General features: G+C 43.2%; 1 protein-coding gene across 5 annotated transcripts in view; it reads left to right on the top strand.

The window, feature by feature from the left end:
* Nucleotides 1-20,832, top strand: part of LOC106572712 (neural cell adhesion molecule L1) — a 122,375-nt gene that overhangs the window by 30,245 nt on the left and 71,298 nt on the right. The gene's annotated exons all lie outside the window — the stretch shown is intronic.

Genomic DNA, 20,832 nt, shown 5'->3' with positions numbered 1-20,832 from the left:
TTTCAAGTTTGGGGAAGCTTACAATTTATCTTACCATTTCTACCGATCTGCGTGACAGATATTCATATTTATGTATGCACATATTTGTGTTACAGTTTAATTTCAATAATGATGTTTTTGTTTCTCAAAATCATTGCCACGTGGTTAATCATACAAATCTGAAGTAAAATGATAAAAATCTAAAAAACATAGGCTTAGGCAGACAAAATAAAACAGTAGAAAATATCCTGATGAAAACTCAGGTTCTTTCAATCACATGCATCTCTCTTCTCCGCCTGTCAGCCTCCTGTTCTATCTGTCTTGACTTGAGCTGTTGCTAGTGAAGTTCGACATTGAATCAAATTCTCACAGGGTCCAGCCCCCAAGCTGTAGCAAACAAACTCGCAACACTGTATCAACTAGCCTATTCCGAGCCCTCAAAGTTTCCTGTGCCAGTGAGCTCGGGACAGAAAGCTGTTTTTTAATTGACGTTTCCATTGGATATATGGGATCATCAGATCATGATATTTTGTTCTTTCACACCGAGGCTTGGTGATTACCGTGGGCCGGAGTGTTGGAAAGATTTTTCAAATACTGAGAAACTATCATTCACAATGGATGTTAAAATAACAGACTACGTTGACTTATGTCAGGCCCAGAGAAAGAAATGTTGGTGTACAGTACTTGGTGAGTTAAGACAATAAAAAATATGACATTGCCAAATGGGCACTTTCCTACATGCATTCTGGAGACACACCATATCTCTGCCACAACCCCTCCCTTTCTTCTTGATGCAACATTTTAAATTATACTCAAGACACATTATCTTCACACACATTTTGCCAAGCTCACTACCCAAATTGCGGGCTTCCCAAACACACTTGTGATTTGAAACAATCCACAGCAATTAAAAAAGAAGAAGATTCTCTCTCTTAAAAAAAAGAAAATCACTCTCCCTCCCTCCCACACCCTCTCTCTCTCTCTCTCTCTCTCTCTCTCTCTCTCTCTCTCTTTCTCAAAATAGACTGCCTATAAGTGGAGGTATATCTCTTCCTCCATTCACTTTCCTCTCTATTCCCACCAGGCCTGCATATGTGATTAGATCAGGAGCACTTAAAGATAAAGTGCTGCTTGCACAACTTTTAACAAAGTTAATGAGGCCAGCAGAGGAGAAGTGGCACCTGTCTGACTTGGTTAATCACTGTGTGATGATGATGATGATAGTCAAGCCAGAGGATGTTTTCCATTTTCCAGAAATATATCTCCCTCTATTGGGCTAATGTGATATGGTTGAATGGTATCTGAATCTACTATAGCAAATGTGATTCTAGAGATTATTAAAGGTAGGACAGTGATTTATTTTGTCCTAAGAACTAGCCATAGGGTGAGGTAGGTTTTCTGGGACTGGCAAATGTTATTCTATTCACAGGATGGGGATTTAGCTTATAAAAATGTTATTCTAGGTACAGGATGGGGATTTAGGTTATAAAAATGTTATTCTAGGTACAGGATGGGGATTTAGGTTAAATAAAGGTTAATCTAGGTACAGTATGGGAATTTAGGTTATATATATGTTATTCTAGGTACAATATTGGAATTTAGGTTATTTAAAAATTATTCTAGGTACAATATCGGGATTTAGGTTATATAAAGGTTATTCTAGGTAGAGTAATATTTAGGTTATACAAATGTTATTCTAAGTACAGGACATGGATTTAGGTTACATAAATGTTGTTTAGGTTATATGCATGTTATTCTCAGTACAGGATGGGGATTAAGTTATATAAAGGTTATTCTAGGTACAGGATGGGGAGTTAGGTCACATGCATGTTATTCTCAGTGCAGGATGGGGATTACGTTATATAAAGGTTATTCTAGGTACAGAATGGGGAGTTAGGTTATATAAATGTTATTCTAGGTACAGGATGGGGATTTAGGTTATATAAAGGTTATTCTAGGTACAGTAATATTTAGGATATATAAATGTTATTCTAAGTACAGGACAGAGATTTAGGTTACATAAATGTTGTTTAGGTTATATATACAGTTGAAGTCGGAAATTTACATACACTTATGTTGGAGTTATTAAAACTCGTTTTTCAACCACTTGTTTTTCAACAAAATGTATTGTTAACAAACTATAGTTGTGGCAAGTCGGTTAGGACATCTACTTTGTGCATTACACAAGTCATTTTTCCAACAATTGTTTACAGACAGATTATTTCACTTATAATTCACTGTACTACCAATCCAGTGGGTCAGAAGTTTACATACACTAAGTTGACTGTGCCTTTAAACTGCTTGGAAAATTCCAGAAAATGATGTCATGGCTTTAGAAGCTTCTGATAGGCTAATTGACGTCATTTGAGTCAATTGGAGGTGTACCTATGGATGTAGTTCAAGGCCTAGCTTCAAACTCAGTGACTCTTTGCTTGACATCATGGGAAAATCAAAAGAAATCAGCCAAGACTTCAGAAAAAAAATTGTCGACCTCCACAAGTCCGGTTCATCCTTGGGAGCAATTTCCAAATGCCTGAATGTACCACGTTCATCTGTACAAACAATAGTACTCAAGTATAAACACCATGGGACCATGCTGCCGTCATACCGCTCAGGAAGGAGACGTGTTCTGTCTCCTAGAGATGAACGTACTTTGGTGCGAAAAGTGCAAATCAATCCCAGAACAACGGCAAAGGACCTTGTGAAGATGCTGGAGGAAACAGGTACAAAAGTATCTATATCCACAGTAAAACGAGTCCTATATCGACATTTTAAGATTTAGATTATATAAAGGTTATTCTAGGTATAGGATGGGAATTTACATTTTATAAAGGTTATTCTAGGTACAGAATGGGGAGTTAGGTTATTTAAATGTTATTCTAGGTACAGGATGGGGATTTAAGTTAAAGTTTATTCTAGGTACAGGATGGGGATTTAGGTTATATAAATGTTATTCCAGGTACAGGATGGGGATTTAGGTTATATAAAGGTTGTTCTAGGGGATGACCTTGTCCTGTCTACAGCTAATTTCCGTGTGGTGATAGAGGGGGAATTGACAGTGATTAAGGCTGCAGATGTTCCTCCCATCTCCATGATAGGATTATGTGGCAGCAGTGTGACATCACGGGACCTTGGTGTCTCAGAGCATCACAGATGGCTGACCTATTTCATGTAGGGGTTAGAGGTCACTGTCTTGAAGGGTGATATCATGTCTGTCACACTGCCTAGTCCTCTCCTCAGGGCGTGGCAAGCGTGGCGGCTGTCTCTGTGGAAACAGTCCCGGTGGAGACAAACGTGTGTGTGTGTATGTGTGTGTGTGTGTGTGTGTGTGTGTGTGTGTGTGTGTGTGTGTGTGTGTGTGTGTGTGTGTGTGTGTGTGTGTGTGTGTGTGTGTGTGTGTGTCACACGAGCTGGTGGCGGTGGCAGCTGTGTGTTCTGTTCCGTACCACAGGCCACTGTATCACCTAACCCTGGGGATCTGCCTAGACACACACACATTGCGCTACACTGCTGCCTGTTCTCAGTGCTGCAGTCCCAAGTCTCAACTATGTGACCTAAATTAGCGCAATCTACCTAAAATGTCATCATGGTGATGTGCCTGTTTTTAGGGTGTGCATGGTTTCTATGGTATTCCTTACTCTCATGGTGTATTTAGTATTTTACAGTTACCACCAGCAATGGGTTTCCTGGTGTAACATGTAATATCTTAAACTTGAAAGCATTGTGTTACAGTTACCACCCGCAATGGCTTTCATTAGGTAAAATGCAACATCCATGAACATGAAATAACCAGGCCTTGAATCTTGAGCCTTGTCTATTGACCTTAATGGGTTAGCTGAGGTATAGTGTAATGTGTTACAGTCTACCACCCATGAAGGGTTGGCTGAGGTATTGTGTAATGTGTTACAGTCTACCACCCATGAAGGTTTAGCTGAGGTATAGTGTAATGTGTTAGTCTGTCACCCATGAAGGTTTAGCTGAGGTATAGTGTAATGTGTTACAGTCTGTCACCCATGAAGTTTAGCTGAGGTATAGTGTAATGTGTTACAGTCTGTCACCCATAAAGGGTTAGCTGAGGTATAGTGTAATGTGTTACAGTCTGTCTGTCACCCATAAAGGTTTAGCTGAGGTATTGTGTAATGTGTTACAGTCTGTCACCCATGAAGGTTTAGCTGAGATATAGTGTAACTGTAAGAATCGACTCTGGTAGAGACGAGAAGCAGGTACAGGAGTGAACATTTAACACTGAACATGAAACAGGACAGGACAGCATCTGGACATGAACACAAAACGACAATAATGCAGACACAGGGAACAAACGGGGGAGCAGAATAGTTATAGATGGGGTTATCAACAAATGGAAGGAGTCCAGGTGAGTCCAATGAGCGCTGCTGTGCGTAATGATGGTGACAGGTGTGTGTAATGAAAGGCAGCAAGATGCCCTCGAGTGCCAGAGAGGGAGAGCGGGAGCAGGCGTGACAGTGACGAGTTACAGTCTACCACCAATGAAGGGTTAGCTGAGGTATAGTCCAACGGGTTACAGTCTACCACTCATGAAGGGTTAGCTGAGGTATAGTCCAACGGGTTACAGTCTACCACCCATGACTCTTATATTCCAACGGGTTACAGTCTACCACCCATGACTCTTATATTCCAACGGGTTACAGTCTACCACCCATGACTCTTATATTCCAACGGGTTACAGTCTACCACCCATGACTCTTATATTCCAACGGGTTACAGTCTACCACCCATGACTCTTATATTCCAACGGGTTACAGTCTACCACCCATGACTCTTATATTCCAACGGGTTACAGTCTACCACCCATGACTCTTTAGACTCTTATATTCCATGGCGGCGACAGAGATGGTCACCTCGCTTCGCATTCTTAGGAAACTATGCAGTATTTCGTTTTTTTATGTATTATTTCTTACACTATTACTCCAGGAAATCTTAAGTCTTATTACATACAGCCGGGAAGAACTATTGGATATAAGCGCAACGTCAACTTACCAACATTACAACCAGGAATACGACTTTCCCGAAGCGGATCCTCTGTTTGGACCACCACCCAAGACAATGGATCGGATCCCAGTAGGCGACCCATAACAATGGTGGGGTCGCCGAAGGGGCAGACGGAGTGGTCTTCTGGTCAGGCTCTGTAGACGGGCACATCGCTCACTGTCTCTTGATAACAAGGAAGACGAAATTCGAGCAAGGGTTGCCTTCCAGAGAGATGTCAGAGATTGTAACATTCTCTGTTTCACGAAAACATGGCTCACTCAGGATACGTTATCAGAGTCGGTACAGCCACCCAGTTTCATCACGCATCGCGCTGACAGAAACAAACATCTCTCTGGTGGGAAGAAGGGCGGGGATGTATGCCTTATGATTAACGAGTCGTGGTGTGATCATAACAACATACAGGAACTCAAGTCCTTTGTTCACCTGACCTAGAATTCCTTACAATCAAATGCCGACCGCATTATCTACCAAGAGAATTCTCTTCGATCATAATCACAGCGGTGTATATCCCCCCCCAAGCAGACACCTCAACGGCCCTGAAAGAACTTCATTAGACTCTATGTAAACTATAAACCACATTTCCTGAGGCTGCATTTATTGTAGCTGCGGATTTTAACAAAGCTAATCTGAAAACAAGCCTCCCTAAATTTTATCAGCATATCGAATGCGCATCCCGGGCTGGCAGAATTCTGGATCATTGCTACTCTAACTTCCGCGACGCATACAAAGCCCTCCCTCGCCCTCCTTTCGGCAAATCTGACCACGACTCCATTTTGTTGCTCCCAGCCTAAAAACTAAAACTAAAACAGGAAACGCCGTCACCAACGCTGGTCTGACGAATCCGATTCCACTCTTTAAGATTGCTTTGATCACGTGGACTGGGATATGTTCCGGATAGCCTCAGACAACAACATTTATGTATATGCTGATTCGGTGAGCGAGTTTATAAGCAAGTGCATTGGTGATGTTGTACCCACGGTGACTATTAAAACCTTCCCCAACCAGAAACCGTGGATTGATGGCAGCATTCGCTCAAAACTGAAAGCGCGAACCATTGCTTTTAATCATGGTAAGGCGACCGGAAAATTGACAGAATACAAACAGTGTAGCTATTCTCTCCGCAAGGCAATCAATCAAGCTAAGCGTCAGTATAGAGACAAAGTAGAGTCGCAATTCAATGGCTCACACACGAGACGTATGTGGCAGGGTCTACAGACAATCACGGATTACAAAAAGAAAACCAGCCCCGTCGCGGACACCGAAGTCTTGCACCCAGACAAACTAAACAACTTCTTTGCTCGCTTTGAGGACAATACAGTGCCACTGACATGGCCCGCTACCAAAACCTGCTGGCTCTCCTTCACCGCAGCCAATGTGAGTAAGACATTTAAACGTGTTAACCCTCGCAAGGCTGCCGGCCCAGACGGAATCCCTAGCCGCGTCCTCAGAGCAGCTGGCTGGTGTGTTTACGGACATATTTAATCAATCCCTATCCCAGTCTGCTGTTCCCATATGCTTGAAGAGGGCCACCATTGTTCCTGTTCCCAAGAAAGCTAAGGTAACTGAGCTAAACGACTATCGCCCCGTAGCACTCACTTCCGTCATCATGAAGTGCTTTGGGAGACTAGTCAAGGATCATATCACCTCCACCCTACCTGACACCCTAGACCCACTCCAATTTGCTTACCGCCCCAATAGGTCCACAGACAACACAATCGCAATCACACTGCACACTGCCCTGTCCCATCTGGACAAGAGGAATACCTATGTAAGAATGCTGTTCGTTGATTACAGCTCAGCATTTAACACCATAGTACCCTCCAAACTCGTCATTCAGCTTGAGACCCTGGGTCTCGATCCCGCCCTGTGCAACTGGGTCCGGACTTTCTGACGGGCAGCCCCCAGCTGGTGAAGGTAGGAAACAACATCTCCACCCCGCTGATCCTCAACGCTGGGGCCCCACAAGGGTGTGTTCTCAGCCCTCTCCTGTACTCCCTGTTCACCCATGACTGCGTGCCCATACATGCCTCCAACTCAATCATCAAGTTTGCAGACGACACAACAGTGGTAGGCTTGATTACCAACAATGACGAGACGGCCTACCGGGAGGAGGTGAGGGCCCTCAGAGTGTGTTGTCAGGAAAATAACCTCACACTCACACAGACAGCGTGGTGAAGAAGGCGCAACAGCGCAACAGCGCCTCTTCAACCTCAGGAGGCTGACGAAATTTGGCTTGTCACCGAAAACACTCACAAACTTTTACAGATGCAAAATCGAGAGCATCCTATCGGGCTGTATCACCCTCTGGTACGGCAACTGCTCCGCCCACAACCGTAAAGCTCTCCTGAGGGTAGTGAGGTCTGCACAAAGCATCACCGGGGGCAAACTACCTGCCCTCGAGGACACCACCCGATGTCACAGGAAGTCCAAAAAGATCATCAAGGACAACAACCACCCGAGCCACTGCTTATTCACCCCGCTATCCTCCAGAAGGTGAGGTCAGTACAGGTGCATCAAAGCTGGGACCGAGAGACTGAAAAACAGCTTCTATCTCAAACAAATGAACTCAAGCTTACGGACAATGTCAAATGTGATATAGGGAAGCACCTGAGTGAGTTAGGTGCAATTACACAGGTACTTTCCCGAAACGGATGACAGAAACAACTGGATTCGTTATCCCTTTCATGTCCTGCCTCCAGTCCACTTACCAATATCTGAACAAGAGAGCCTCATCAAAATTGCAACAAGCGGTTCTGTGAAAATGTAATTTAATCAGAAGCCACTGCCAGATTTCTGGATTGGGCTATGCTCAGAGTATCCTGCCTTGACAAATCGTGCTGTTAAGACACTGATGGCCTTTGCAACCACGTACCTATGTGAGAGTGGATTCTCGGCCCTCAATAGCATGAAAACTAAATACAGGCACAGACTGTGTGTAGAGAATGATTTAAGACTGATACTCTCTCCAATACAACCCAACATTGCAGAGTTATGTGCATCCTTTCAAGCACACCCTTCTCATTAACTTGCGGTGAGTTATTCACAATTTTAGATGAACAAATAAGGTTTTATATGTAAGATGGTTAAATTAAGAGCAAAATTATTGATTATTATTATATTATTATTTGTGCCCTGGTCCTATAAGAGCTCTTTGTCACTTCCCACGAGCAGGGTTGTGACAAAAACTCACTCATTCTTATGTTTAATAAATGTATTGTATAGCAGGCTTACAATGATGACAAACAACATTTGAGAGTGCGCTGACCCTGGTGCTCGAGGAGTACCCAGCTGGAGGTTGAATGTTTGAAGGGGTACGGGACTATACAAAGTTTGGGAACCACTGGTGTAACGGGTTACAGTCTACTGTAATGGATTATCTGAGGTATAGTGTAATGTGTTACAGTCTACCACCCATGAAGGGTTATCTGAGGTATAGTGTAATGTGCTACAGTCTACCACCCATGAAGGGTTATCTGAGGTAAAAGTGTAACGGGTTACAGTCTACCACCCATGAAGGGTTATCTGAGGTATAGTGTAACGGGTTACAGTCTACCACCCATGACGGGTTACAGTATACCACCCATGAAGGGTTATCTGAGGTATAGTGCTAGACTTTGGACCTGCTCATTAGGGGGCAGATTCAGTCAATCATAAAAAAAACAAGGTTGGAGAGCCTTTACACGTGAAAAAAAGAAAACTGGTTTGATTAATTCTGAAAAATGCCACATTCAGTTCTTCAATCTATGGGAATGTTGGAAGATTAGTGTACATATAACTATAATAGGTAAAATAGTGTACAATAGTAGGCTATACCCTCATCTATTGCCTGCACTAACCATGGAACTGTGTGATGACATGGCCAAGTATTGCACCATACGATGGGTTCATACTGTTACGGCTTGGTCTGCACTCTGCTCCATAACAATTTAATTAGCTTATGTGCATGTCTTTCATTTTTTTGTACATGATCAACTGTTACTAATGATCCTCAGCAACAACCACACGTCGTGTTGGCGTTTACAGAGGAAGCAAATGAAGGTAAATGAAACAGTGTAAATAAAATGTAATGATTATGTAGGCTATACCAACTGAAGGGAACTAACAGTAATGTAATGATTATGTAGGCTATACCAACTGAAGGGAACTAACAGTAATGGAATGATTATGTAGGCTATACCAACTGAAGGGAACTAACAGTAATGGAATGATTATGTAGGCTATACCAACAGAAGGGAGCTAACAGTAATGGAATGATTATGTAGGCTATACCAACTGAAGGGAACTAACAGTAATGGAATGATTATGTAGGCTATACCAACAGAAGGGAACTAACAGTAATGGAATGATTATGTAGGCTATACCAACTGAAGGGAACTAACAGTAATGGAATGATTATGTAGGCTATACCAACTGAAGGGAACTAACAGTAATGGAATGATTATGTAGGCTATACCAACTGAAGGGAACTAACAGTAATGGAATGATTATGTAGGCTATACCAACTGAAGGGAACTAACAGTAATGGAATGATTATGTAGGCTATACCAACTGAAGAGAACTAACAGTAATGGAATGATTATGTAGGCTATACCAACGGAAGGGAACTAACAGTAATGGAATGATTATGTAGGCTATACCTACTGAAGGGAACTAACAGTAATGGAATGATTATGTAGGGTATACCAACTGAAGGGAACTAACAGTAATGGAATGATTATGTAGGCTATACCAACTGAAGGGAACTAACAGTAATGGAATGATTATTACATTTACATTTAAGTCATTTAGCAGACGCTCTTATCCAGAGCGACTTACAAATTGGTGCATTCACCTTATAATATCCAGTGGAACAACCACTTTACAATAGTGCCTCTAAATCTTTTAAGGGGGGGGTTAGAAGGATTACTTTATCCTATCCCAGGTATTCCTTGAAGAGGTGGGGTTTCAGGTGTCTCCGGAAGGTGGTGATTGACTCCGCTGTCCTGGCGTCGTGAGGGAGCTTGTTCCACCATTGGGGTGCCAGAGCAGCGAACAGTTTTGACTGGGCTGAGCGGGAACTGTGCTTCCTCAGAGGTAGGGAGGCGAGCAGGCCAGAGGTGGATGAACGGAGTGCCCTTGTTTGGGTGTAGGGCCTGATCAGAGCCTGAAGGTACGGAGGTGCCGTTCCCCTCACAGCTCCGTAGGCAAGCACCATGGTCTTGTAGCGGATGCGAGCTTCGACTGGAAGCCAGTGGAGAGAGCGGAGGAGCGGGGTGACGTGAGAGAACTTGGGAAGGTTGAACACCAGCCGGGCTGCGGCGTTCTGGATGAGTTGTAGGGGTTTAATGGCACAGGCAGGGAGCCCAGCCAGCAGCGAGTTGCAATAATCCAGACGGGAGATGACAAGTGCCTGGATTAGGACCTGCGCCGCTTCCTGTGTGAGGCAGGGTCGTACTCTGCGAATGTTGTAGAGCATGAACCTACAGGATCGGGTCACCGCCTTGATGTTGGTGGAGAACGACAGGGTGTTGTCCAGGGTCACGCCAAGGCTCTTAGCACTCTGGGAGGAGGACACAAGGGAGTTGTCAACCGTGATGGCGAGATCATGGAACGGGCAGTCCTTCCCCGGGAGGAAGAGCAGCTCCGTCTTGCCGAGGTTCAGCTTGAGGTGGTGATCCGTCATCCACACTGATATGTCTGCCAGACATGCAGAGATGCGATTCGCCACCTGGTTGTCAGAAGGGGGAAAGGAGAAGATTAATTGTGTGTCATCTGCATAGCAATGATATGAGAGACCATGTGAGGATATGACAGAGCCAAGTGACTTGGTGTATAGCGAGAATAGGAGTGGGCCAAGAACAGAGCCCTGGGGGACACCAGTGGTGAGAGCACGTGGTGCGGAGACAGATTCTCGCCACGCCACCTGGTAGGAGCGACCTGTCAGGTAGGACGCAATCCAAGCGTGGGCGGCGCCGGAGATGCCCAGCTCGGAGAGGGTGGAGAGGAGGATCTGATGGTTCACGGTATGTAGGCTATACCAACTGAAGGGAACTAACAGTAATGGAATGATTATGTAGGCTATACCAACTGAAGGGAACTAACAGTAATGGAATGATTATGTAGGCTATACCAACTGAAGGGAACTAACAGTAATGGAATGATTATGTAGGCTATACCAACAGAAGGGAACTAACAGTAATGGAATGATTATGTAGGCTATACCAACGGAAGGGAACTAACAGTAATGTAATGATTATGTAGGCTATACCAACTGAAGGGAACTAACAGTAATGGAATGATTATGTAGGCTATACCAACAGAAGGGAACTAACAGTAATGGAATGATTATGTAGGCTATACCAACTGAAGGGAACTAACAGTAATGGAATGATTATGTAGGCTATACCAACTGAAGGGAACTAACAGTAATGGAATGATTATGTAGGCTATACCAACAGAAGGGAACTAACAGTAATGGAATGATTATGTAGGCTATACCAACTGAAGGGAACTAACAGTAATGGAATGATTATGTAGGCTATACCAACTGAAGGGAACTAACAGTAATGGAATGATTATGTAGGCTATACCAACTGAAGGGAACTAACAGTAATGGAATGATTATGTAGGCTATACCAACTGAAGGGAACTAACAGTAATGGAATGATTATGTAGGCTATACCAACTGAAGGGAACTAACAGTAATGGAATGATTATGTAGGCTATACCAACTGAAGGGAAATAACAGTAATGGAATGATTATGTAGGCTATACCAACTGAAGGAAAATAACAGTAATGGAATGATTATGTAGGCTATACCAACTGAAGGGAACTAACAGTAATGGAATGATTATGTAGGCTATACCAACTGAAGGGAACTAACAGTAATGGAATGATTATGTAGGCTATACCAACTGAAGGGAACTAACAGTAATGGAATGATTATGTAGGCTATACCAACTGAAGGGAACTAACAGTAATGGAATGATTATGTAGGCTATACCAACAGAAGGGAGATAACAGTAATGGAATGATTATGTAGGCTATACCAACTGAAGGGAAATAACAGTTGGCAGTGTAATATGTGTGGTTATTAGGCCTGCTGATGGTCCATACTGATAGTGACTAATATTAACATGATAGAAACAGGAAACGGAGAAAGTCGGGTTAGCCTATAATTAAGACATTTGAGAGTGCCTGTTCCTGTAAGTTAAAAAGCAGTACAATTTAAATTCTGCATTGTGGCACAGCATTTCATAAACTAGACTGTGGGAAAGTTGATACTGTATGTTGATATGCTTCAGTTTGACTGGTTTCACATTAGTCTTCAGTGATTATAAGGTAAAAATAAATCTAAAACAAGTTTCATTGATATTTACAATTCCCTTATCCAAACCTAGCTCTTATCAATAGCTGTTATCCAGTTGTACATTCATTTTTTTACATTTTACATTTTAGTCATTTAGCAGACGCTCTTATCCAGAGCGACTTACAGTAGTGAATGCATACATTTCATTTCATACATTTTATTTTTTCCATACTGGCCCCCCGTGGGAATCGAACCCACAACCCTGGCGTTGCAAACACCATGCGTTGCAAACACCATGCTCTACCAACTGAGCTACAGGGAAGGCTAGTGCATGGAGAATGGTGTTACTTCTTTAGGAAAAAATCAAGTAGATGCTTTTCCCACTTTGAAGCGGTATGTTTGCTACCTTGTTTCCTTGTAAAAGGTGGTGGAATAATTATGGAATTCAGTCCAGGTCAGAATACAGCATATCTGCAGACACACCTCCACCATACCTTAATTTATTAAATCTCCACCCCAAACGAACAGTGGGTGAATATTCTCATGCTTAAGTTCAAGGTCAGAATACGCATAGATAGAACTGTATCTAAAAATTTAATTACGTTCCATTTACGCTCACTTAACTCGGTCAGAATCTGACCCAAAATGAACAAGTTCCCTGTGAATAAGATGGAGTTGTTATTTCCTGCTGATATAAACTGAACCAGAATCAGATGGAGTTGTCATGTCCTGCTGATACAAACTGAACCAGAATCAGATGGAGTTGTTATGTCCTGCTGATACAAACTGAACCAGAATCAGATGGAGTTGTTATGTCCTGCTGATACAAACTGAACCAGAATCAGATGGAGTAGTCATGTTCCTGCTGATACAAACTGAACCAGAATCAGATGGAGTTGTTATGTTCCTGCTGATACAAACTGAACCAGAATCAGATGGAGTTGTCATGTTCCTGCTGATACAAACTGAACCAGAATCAGATGGAGTTGTTATGTTCCTGCTGATAGAAACTGAACGAGAATCAGATGGAGTTATGTTCCTGCTGATACAAACTGAACCAGAATCAGATGGAGTTGTTATGTTCCTGCTGATACAAACTGAACCAGAATCAGATGGAGTTGTCATGTTCCTGCTGATACAAACTGAACCAGAATCAGATGGAGTTGTCATGGTCCTGCTGATACAAACTGAACCAGAATCAGATGGAGTTGTTATGTTCCTGCTGATACAAACTGAACCAGAATCAGATGGAGTTGTCATGGTCCTGCTGATACAAACTGAACCAGAATCAGATGGAGTTGTCATGGTCCTGCTGATACAAACTGAACCAGAATCAGATGGAGTTGTTATGTTCCTGCTGATACAAACTGAACCAGAATCAGATGGAGTTGTTATGTTCCTGCTGATACAAACTGAACCAGAATCAGATGGAGTCATGTTCCTGCTGATACAAACTGAACCAGAATCAGATGGAGTTGTCATGTTCCTGCTGATACAAACTGAACCAGAATCAGATGGAGTTGTCATGTTCCTGCTGATACAAACTGAACCAGAATCAGATGGAGTTGTTATATCCTGCTGATACAAACTGAACCAGAATCAGATGGAGTTGTTATATCCTGCTGATACAAACTGAACCAGAATCAGATGGAGTTGTCATGTTCCTGCTGATACAAACTGAACCAGAATCAGATGGAGTTGTCATGGTCCTGCTGATACAAACTGAACCAGAATCAAATGGAGTTGTTATGTTCCTGCTGATACAAACTGAACCAGAATCAGATGGAGTTATGTTCCTGCTGATACAAACTGAACCAGAATCAGATGGAGTTGTTATGTTCCTGCTGATACAAACTGAACCAGAATCAGATGGAGTTATGTTCCTGCTGATACAAACTGAACCAGAATCAGATGGAGTTGTTATGTTCCTGCTGATACAAACTGAACCAGAATCAGATGGAGTTGTTATGTTCCTGCTGATAGAAACTGAACGAGAATCAGATGGAGTTGTCATGGTCCTGCTGATACAAACTGAACCAGAATCAGATGGAGTTGTTATGTTCCTGCTGATACAAACTGAACCAGAATCAGATGGAGTTGTCATGGTCCTGCTGATACAAACTGAACCAGAATCAGATGGAGTTGTCATGGTCCTGCTGATACAAACTGAACCAGAATCAGATGGAGTTATGTTCCTGCTGATACAAACTGAACCAGAATCAGATGGAGTTGTTATGTCCTGCTGATACAAACTGAACCAGAATCAGATGGAGTTATGTTCCTGCTGATACAAACTGAACCAGAATCAGATGGAGTTATGTTCCTGCTGATACAAACTGAACCAGAATCAGATGGAGTTGTTATGTTCCTGCTGATACAAACTGAACCAGAATCAGATGGAGTTATGTTCCTGCTGATACAAACTGAACCAGAATCAGATGGAGTTGTTATGTTCCTGCTGATACAAACTGAACCAGAATCAGATGGAGTTATGTTCCTGCTGATACAAACTGAACCAGAATCAGATGGAGTAGTCATGTTCCTGCTGATACAAACTGAACCAGAATCAGATGGAGTTGTTATGTTCCTGCTGATACAAACTGAACCAGAATCAGATGGAGTTGTCATGTTCCTGCTGATACAAACTGAACCAGAATCAGATGGAGTTGTCATGGTCCTGCTGATACAAACTGAACCAGAATCAGATGGAGTTGTCATGGTCCTGCTGATACAAACTGAACCAGAATCAGATGGAGTTGTCATGGTCCTACTGATACAAACTGAACCAGAATCAGATGGAGTTGTCATGGTCCTGCTGATACAAACTGAACCAGAATCAGATGGGAGTTTTACCTAAGGCATTTTCTTAGTGTGTGTGGCTTCTTAAAGTGTTGTTGTTTTATTCGGCTGTTGTCATGGTGTTGTAAATGACAGTGTTATTTATGGTTGTGGTGTCCAGTTGGTTGAGGACTATTTCTTGTCTTCCGTTGTTGTGCTGTCCAACCGGCTGATGCCAGTGCTAATACTGTAAGATACCAGGCGACAGGTAGGGAGAGAGAAGAGGAGAGGAGAGAGGGAGGTAGGTAGGGAGAGAGAAGAGGAGAGGAGAGGGGGAGGTAGGGAGAGAGAAGAGGAGAGGAGAGAGGGAGGTAGGGAGAGAGAAGAGGAGAGGAGAAGAGAGGGGGAGGTAGGGAGAGAGAAGAGGAGAAGAGAGGGGAAGGTAGGGAGAGAGAAAAGGAGAGGGGGAGGTAGGGAGAGAGAAGAGGAGAGGAGAGAGGGAGGTAGGGAGAGAGAAGAGGAGAGGAGAGGGGGAGGTAGGGAGAGAGAAGAGGAGAGGAGAGGGAGAGGTAGGGAGAGAGAAGAGGAGAGGAGAAGAGAGGGGGAGGTAGGGAGAGAGTAGAGGAGAGGAGAGAGGGAGGTAGGGAGAGAGAAGAGGAGAGGAGAAGAGAGGGGGAGGTAGGGAGAAAGAAGAGGAGAAGAGAGGGGGAGGTAGGGAGAGAGAAGATGAGAGGGGGAGGTAGGGAGAGAGAAGAGGAGAAGAGAGGGGGAGGGAGGGAGAGAGAAGAGAGGAGAGGGGGAGGTAGGGAGAGAGAAGAGGAGAGGAGAAGAGAGGGGGAGGTAGGGAGAGAGAAGAGGAGAGGAGAGAGGGAGGTAGGGAGAGAGAAGAGGAGAGGAGAAGAGAGGGGGAGGTAGGGAGAGAGAAGAGGAGGGGAGAAGAGAGGGGGAGGTAGGGAGAGAGAAGAGGAGAGGAGAAGAGAGGGGGAGGTAGGGAGAGAGAAGAGAGGAGAAGAGAGGGGGAGGTAGGGAGAGAGAAGAGGAGAAGAGGGGGAGGTAGGGAGAGAGAAGAGGAGAGGAGAGAGGGAGGTAGGGAGAGAGAAGAGGAGAGGAGAAGAGAGGGGGAGGTAGGGAGAGAGAAGAGGAGAAGAGAGGGGGAGGTAGGGAGAGAGAAGAGGAGAGGAGAGAGGGAGGTAGGGAGAGAGAAGAGGAGAGGAGAAGAGAGGGGGAGGTAGGGAGAGAGAAGAGGAGAAGAGAGGGGGAGGTAGGGAGAGAGAAGAGGAGAAGAGAGGGGGAGGTACGGAGAGAGAAGAGGAGAGAGGGAGGTAGGGAGAGAGAAGAGGAGAGGAGAAGAGAGGGGGAGGTAGGGAGAGAGAAGAGGAGAGGAGAGAGGGAGGTAGGGAGAGAGGAGAGGAGAAGAGAGGGGGAGGTAGGGAGAGAGAAGAGGAGAAGAGAGGGGGAGGTAGGGAGAGAGAGAGGAGAGGAGAAGAGAGGGGGAGGTAGGGAAAGAGGAGAGGAGAAGAGAGGGGGAGGTAGGGAAAGAGGAGAGGAGAAGAGAGGGGGAGGTAGGGAGAGAGAAGAGGAGAAGAGAGGGGGAGGTAGGGAGAGAGAAGAGGAGAGGAGAAGAGAGGGGGAGGTAGGGAAAGAGGAGAGGAGAAGAGAGGGGGAGGTAGGGAGAGAGAAGAGGAGAGGAGAGAGGGAGGTAGGGAGAGAGAAGAGGAGAGGAGAAGAGAGGGGGAGGTAGGGAGAGAGAAGAGGAGAGGAGAGGGGGAGGTAGGGAGAGAGAAGAGGAGAGGAGAGAGGGAGGTAGGGAGAGAGAAGAGGAGAGGAGAAGAGAGGGGGAGGTAGGGAGAGAGAAGAGGAGAAGAGAGGGGGAGGTAGGGAGAGAAGAAGGGGAGGTAGGGAGAGAGAAGAGGAGAAGAGAGGGGGAGGTAGGGAGAGAGAAGAGGAGAAGAGAGGGTGGATGAGCGAGATAAAGGGACCAAAGGGGGAGGGAGAGAAAGAGGGAGGGAGGGAGAGAGAGAGAGAGAGAGATAGAAGGTCACTGGTAATGGGTTTTACGCTTAATTTCATAATGTCATGATTGCTCCTATTTACCCAGGGTAATGTTGAGGCCCACGCGACGTTATGATGAGGCCTGTTTGGTCTGTGCCACCACCAACTCTCTGTCCTGGCCTATCTCCAGGCCTCATTATGGGTTGTTAGTGGCTACTGGATGTATGTTCTGTGTGCCACCACCTCTTGGTACTGTACATCCTGACTTATGACAATACATATTAATGGCCTATCGATACCTCTTGTTGTTGGTCACTGTATGGCCTCGTTATGGGCCACTGACTTAAATAGATCATACATGTATCTCTATGGCCTACTTTCTCTGGGTTATTGTATGGAACGTTGTATATTCCCCATGTAATATCATGAACTGTAGTAGTTTTGTATATTCCCCATGTAATATCATGTACTGTAGTAATTTTGTATATTCCCCATATAATACCATGTACTGTAGTAGTTTTGTATATTCCCCATATAATACCATGTACTGTAGTAGTTTTGTATATTCCCCATGTAATACCATGTACTGTAGTAGTTTTGTATATTCCCCATGTAATACCATGTACTGTAGTAGTTTTCCTGGTTCATTGTCTTTATCCCATTCAGTGAGTAGGTAATGTAGATTAGTTTCCCTGACGGATCATAGTAGCAGCCATTTAGTCTGGATGTGCAGGCAGTGTAAATGTTTTGCTCAGCGTGTGTGTGTGTGTGTGTGTGTGTGTGTGTGTGTGTGTGTGTGTGTGTGTGTGTGTGTGTGTGTGTGTGTGTGTGTGTGTGTGTTTTATCTCCATGGTAATTAGGGAGTGAGCTCTACAGGGACAGTATACATCCGTAGCCATAGTGTCTCTCTGATGATGCCAGTAACGAAGCAAGCTAACGAGAACCACAGGCAGTGTGTGTCTAGTCTACTAAGAGGCTGGAAATGACTGGTTTGTTTGATGTGGTAAAAGCTTTATTTTGACTCCACATCCCATGCTAATTTAATCACAGTAATTTCATGCATGATTATTACGCTTTTCCAAATGTTTAATTAGCACAACATTTCTTAGCGACTGAATTTATTTTCTGATTTATGTTATAGTATAATGGGAAATTAGTGATTATCTAATCCAGAATATCTAACCCTGCCAACTACTCCAAATGTAATCTTTGGTCTGTCACATGATCAATTATTACTCTAGAGCCCAGACCGATAAACTATCTTATCAATACAATGGTATCAATAGAATGCAGCCAATTAAGCCCAGCTAACAAGCTACTAGAGATCAAAGAATGTAGGTTTCCATCCAAAGGATAATCCAGGATAATCCAGAGGATTATCTGACCAGAGGATTATCTGACCAGAGGATTATCACACCAGAGGATTATCGGACCAGAGGAATATCAGACCAGAGGAATATCAGACCAGAGGATTATCTGACCAGAGGATTATCAGACCAGAGGATTATCTGACCAGAGGATTATCTGACCAGAGGATTATCTGACCAGAGGAATATCTGACCAGAGGAATATCAGACCAGAGGATTATCTGACCAGAGGATTATCAGACCAGAGGAATATCAGACCAGAGGAATATCAGACCAGAGGAATATCAGACCAGAGGAATATCTGACCAGAGGAATATCTGACCAGAGGATTATCTGACCAGAGGATTATCAGACCAGAGGAATATCAGACCAGAGGATTTTCTGACCCAAGGATTATCAAACCAGAGGATAATAAAACCAGATTATTATCTGATCTGCTGACTGATACACTGATGGCTGATCTACTGATACACAATAGGCCGACACAGAGAGACATCTAGGGAACAAGATGCACAATATTACATGGAGACACACTACACACTATAACATATCTACTGATACACAGAGACACTACACACTATAACATATCTACTGATACACAGAGAGAAACTACACACTATAACATATCTACTGATACACAGAGACACTACACACTATAACATATCTACTGATACACAGAGACACACTACACACTATAACATATCTACTGATTCACAGAGACACTACACAATATAACATATCTACTGATACACAGAGACACTACACACTATAACATATCTACTGATACACAGAGACACACTACACACTATAACATATCTACTGATACACAGAAACACACTATAACATATCTACTGATACACAGAGACACTAAACACTATAACATATCTACTGATACACAGAGACACACTACACACTATAACATATCTACTGATACACAGAGACACACTACACACTATAACATATCTACTGATACACAGAGACACACTACACACTATAACATATCTACTGATACACAGAGACACACTACACACTATAACATATCTACTGATACACAGAGACACTACACACTATAACATATCTACTGATACACAGAGACACTACACACTATAACATATCTACTGATACACAGAGACAATACACACTATAACATATCTACTGACACACAGAGACAATACACACTATAACATATCTACTGATACACAGAGACAATACACACTATAACATATCTACTGATACACAGAGACACACTACACACTATAACATATCTACTGATACACAGAGACACACTACACACTATAACATATCTACTGATACACAGAGACACACTACACACTATAACATATCTACTGATACACAGAGACACTACACACTATAACATATCTACTGATACACACAGAGACACTACACACTATAACATATCTACTGATACACAGAGACACTACACACTATACCATATCTACTGATACACAGAGACACTACACACTATAACATATCTACTGATACACAGAGACACTACACACTATAACATATCTACTGATACACAGAGCCACACTACACACTATAACATATCTACTGATACACAGACACACTATAACATATCTACTGATACACAGAGACACTACACACTATAACATATCTACTGATACACAGAGACACACTACACACTATAACATATCTACTGATACACAGAGACACACTACACACTATAACATATCTACTGATACACAGAGACACTACACACTATAACATATCTACTGATACACAGAGACACACTACACACTATAACATATCTACTGATACACAGAGACACTACACACTATAACATATCTACTGATACACAGAGAAACTACACACTATAACATATCTACTGATACACACAGAGACACTACACACTATAACATATCTACTGATACACAGAGACACTACACACTATAACATATCTACTGATACACAGAGACACTACACACTATAACATATCTACTGATACACAGAGACACTACACACTATAACATATCTACTGATACACAGAGACACTACACACTATAACATATCTACTGATACACAGAGACACACTACACACTACAACATATCTACTAATACACAGAGACACACTACACACTATAACATATCTACTGATACACAGAGACACTACACACTATAACATATCTACTGACACACAGACACACTACACACTATAACATATCTACTGATACACAGAGACACTACACACTATAACATATCTACTGATACACAGAGACACACACAGACATGGAGACACAGAGAGACATGGAGACACAGAGAGACATGGAGACACAGAGACATGGAGACACAGAGACATGGAGACACAGAGACATGGAGACACAGAGAGACATGGTGACATGGAGACAGAGAGACATGGT

The sequence above is a fragment of the Salmo salar genome, chromosome ssa15, assembly GCF_905237065.1.
Source record: "Salmo salar chromosome ssa15, Ssal_v3.1, whole genome shotgun sequence".
NCBI classification, from domain to species: Eukaryota; Metazoa; Chordata; class Actinopteri; order Salmoniformes; family Salmonidae; genus Salmo; species Salmo salar.
This window is presented reverse-complemented; position numbering and strand designations above follow the sequence as displayed.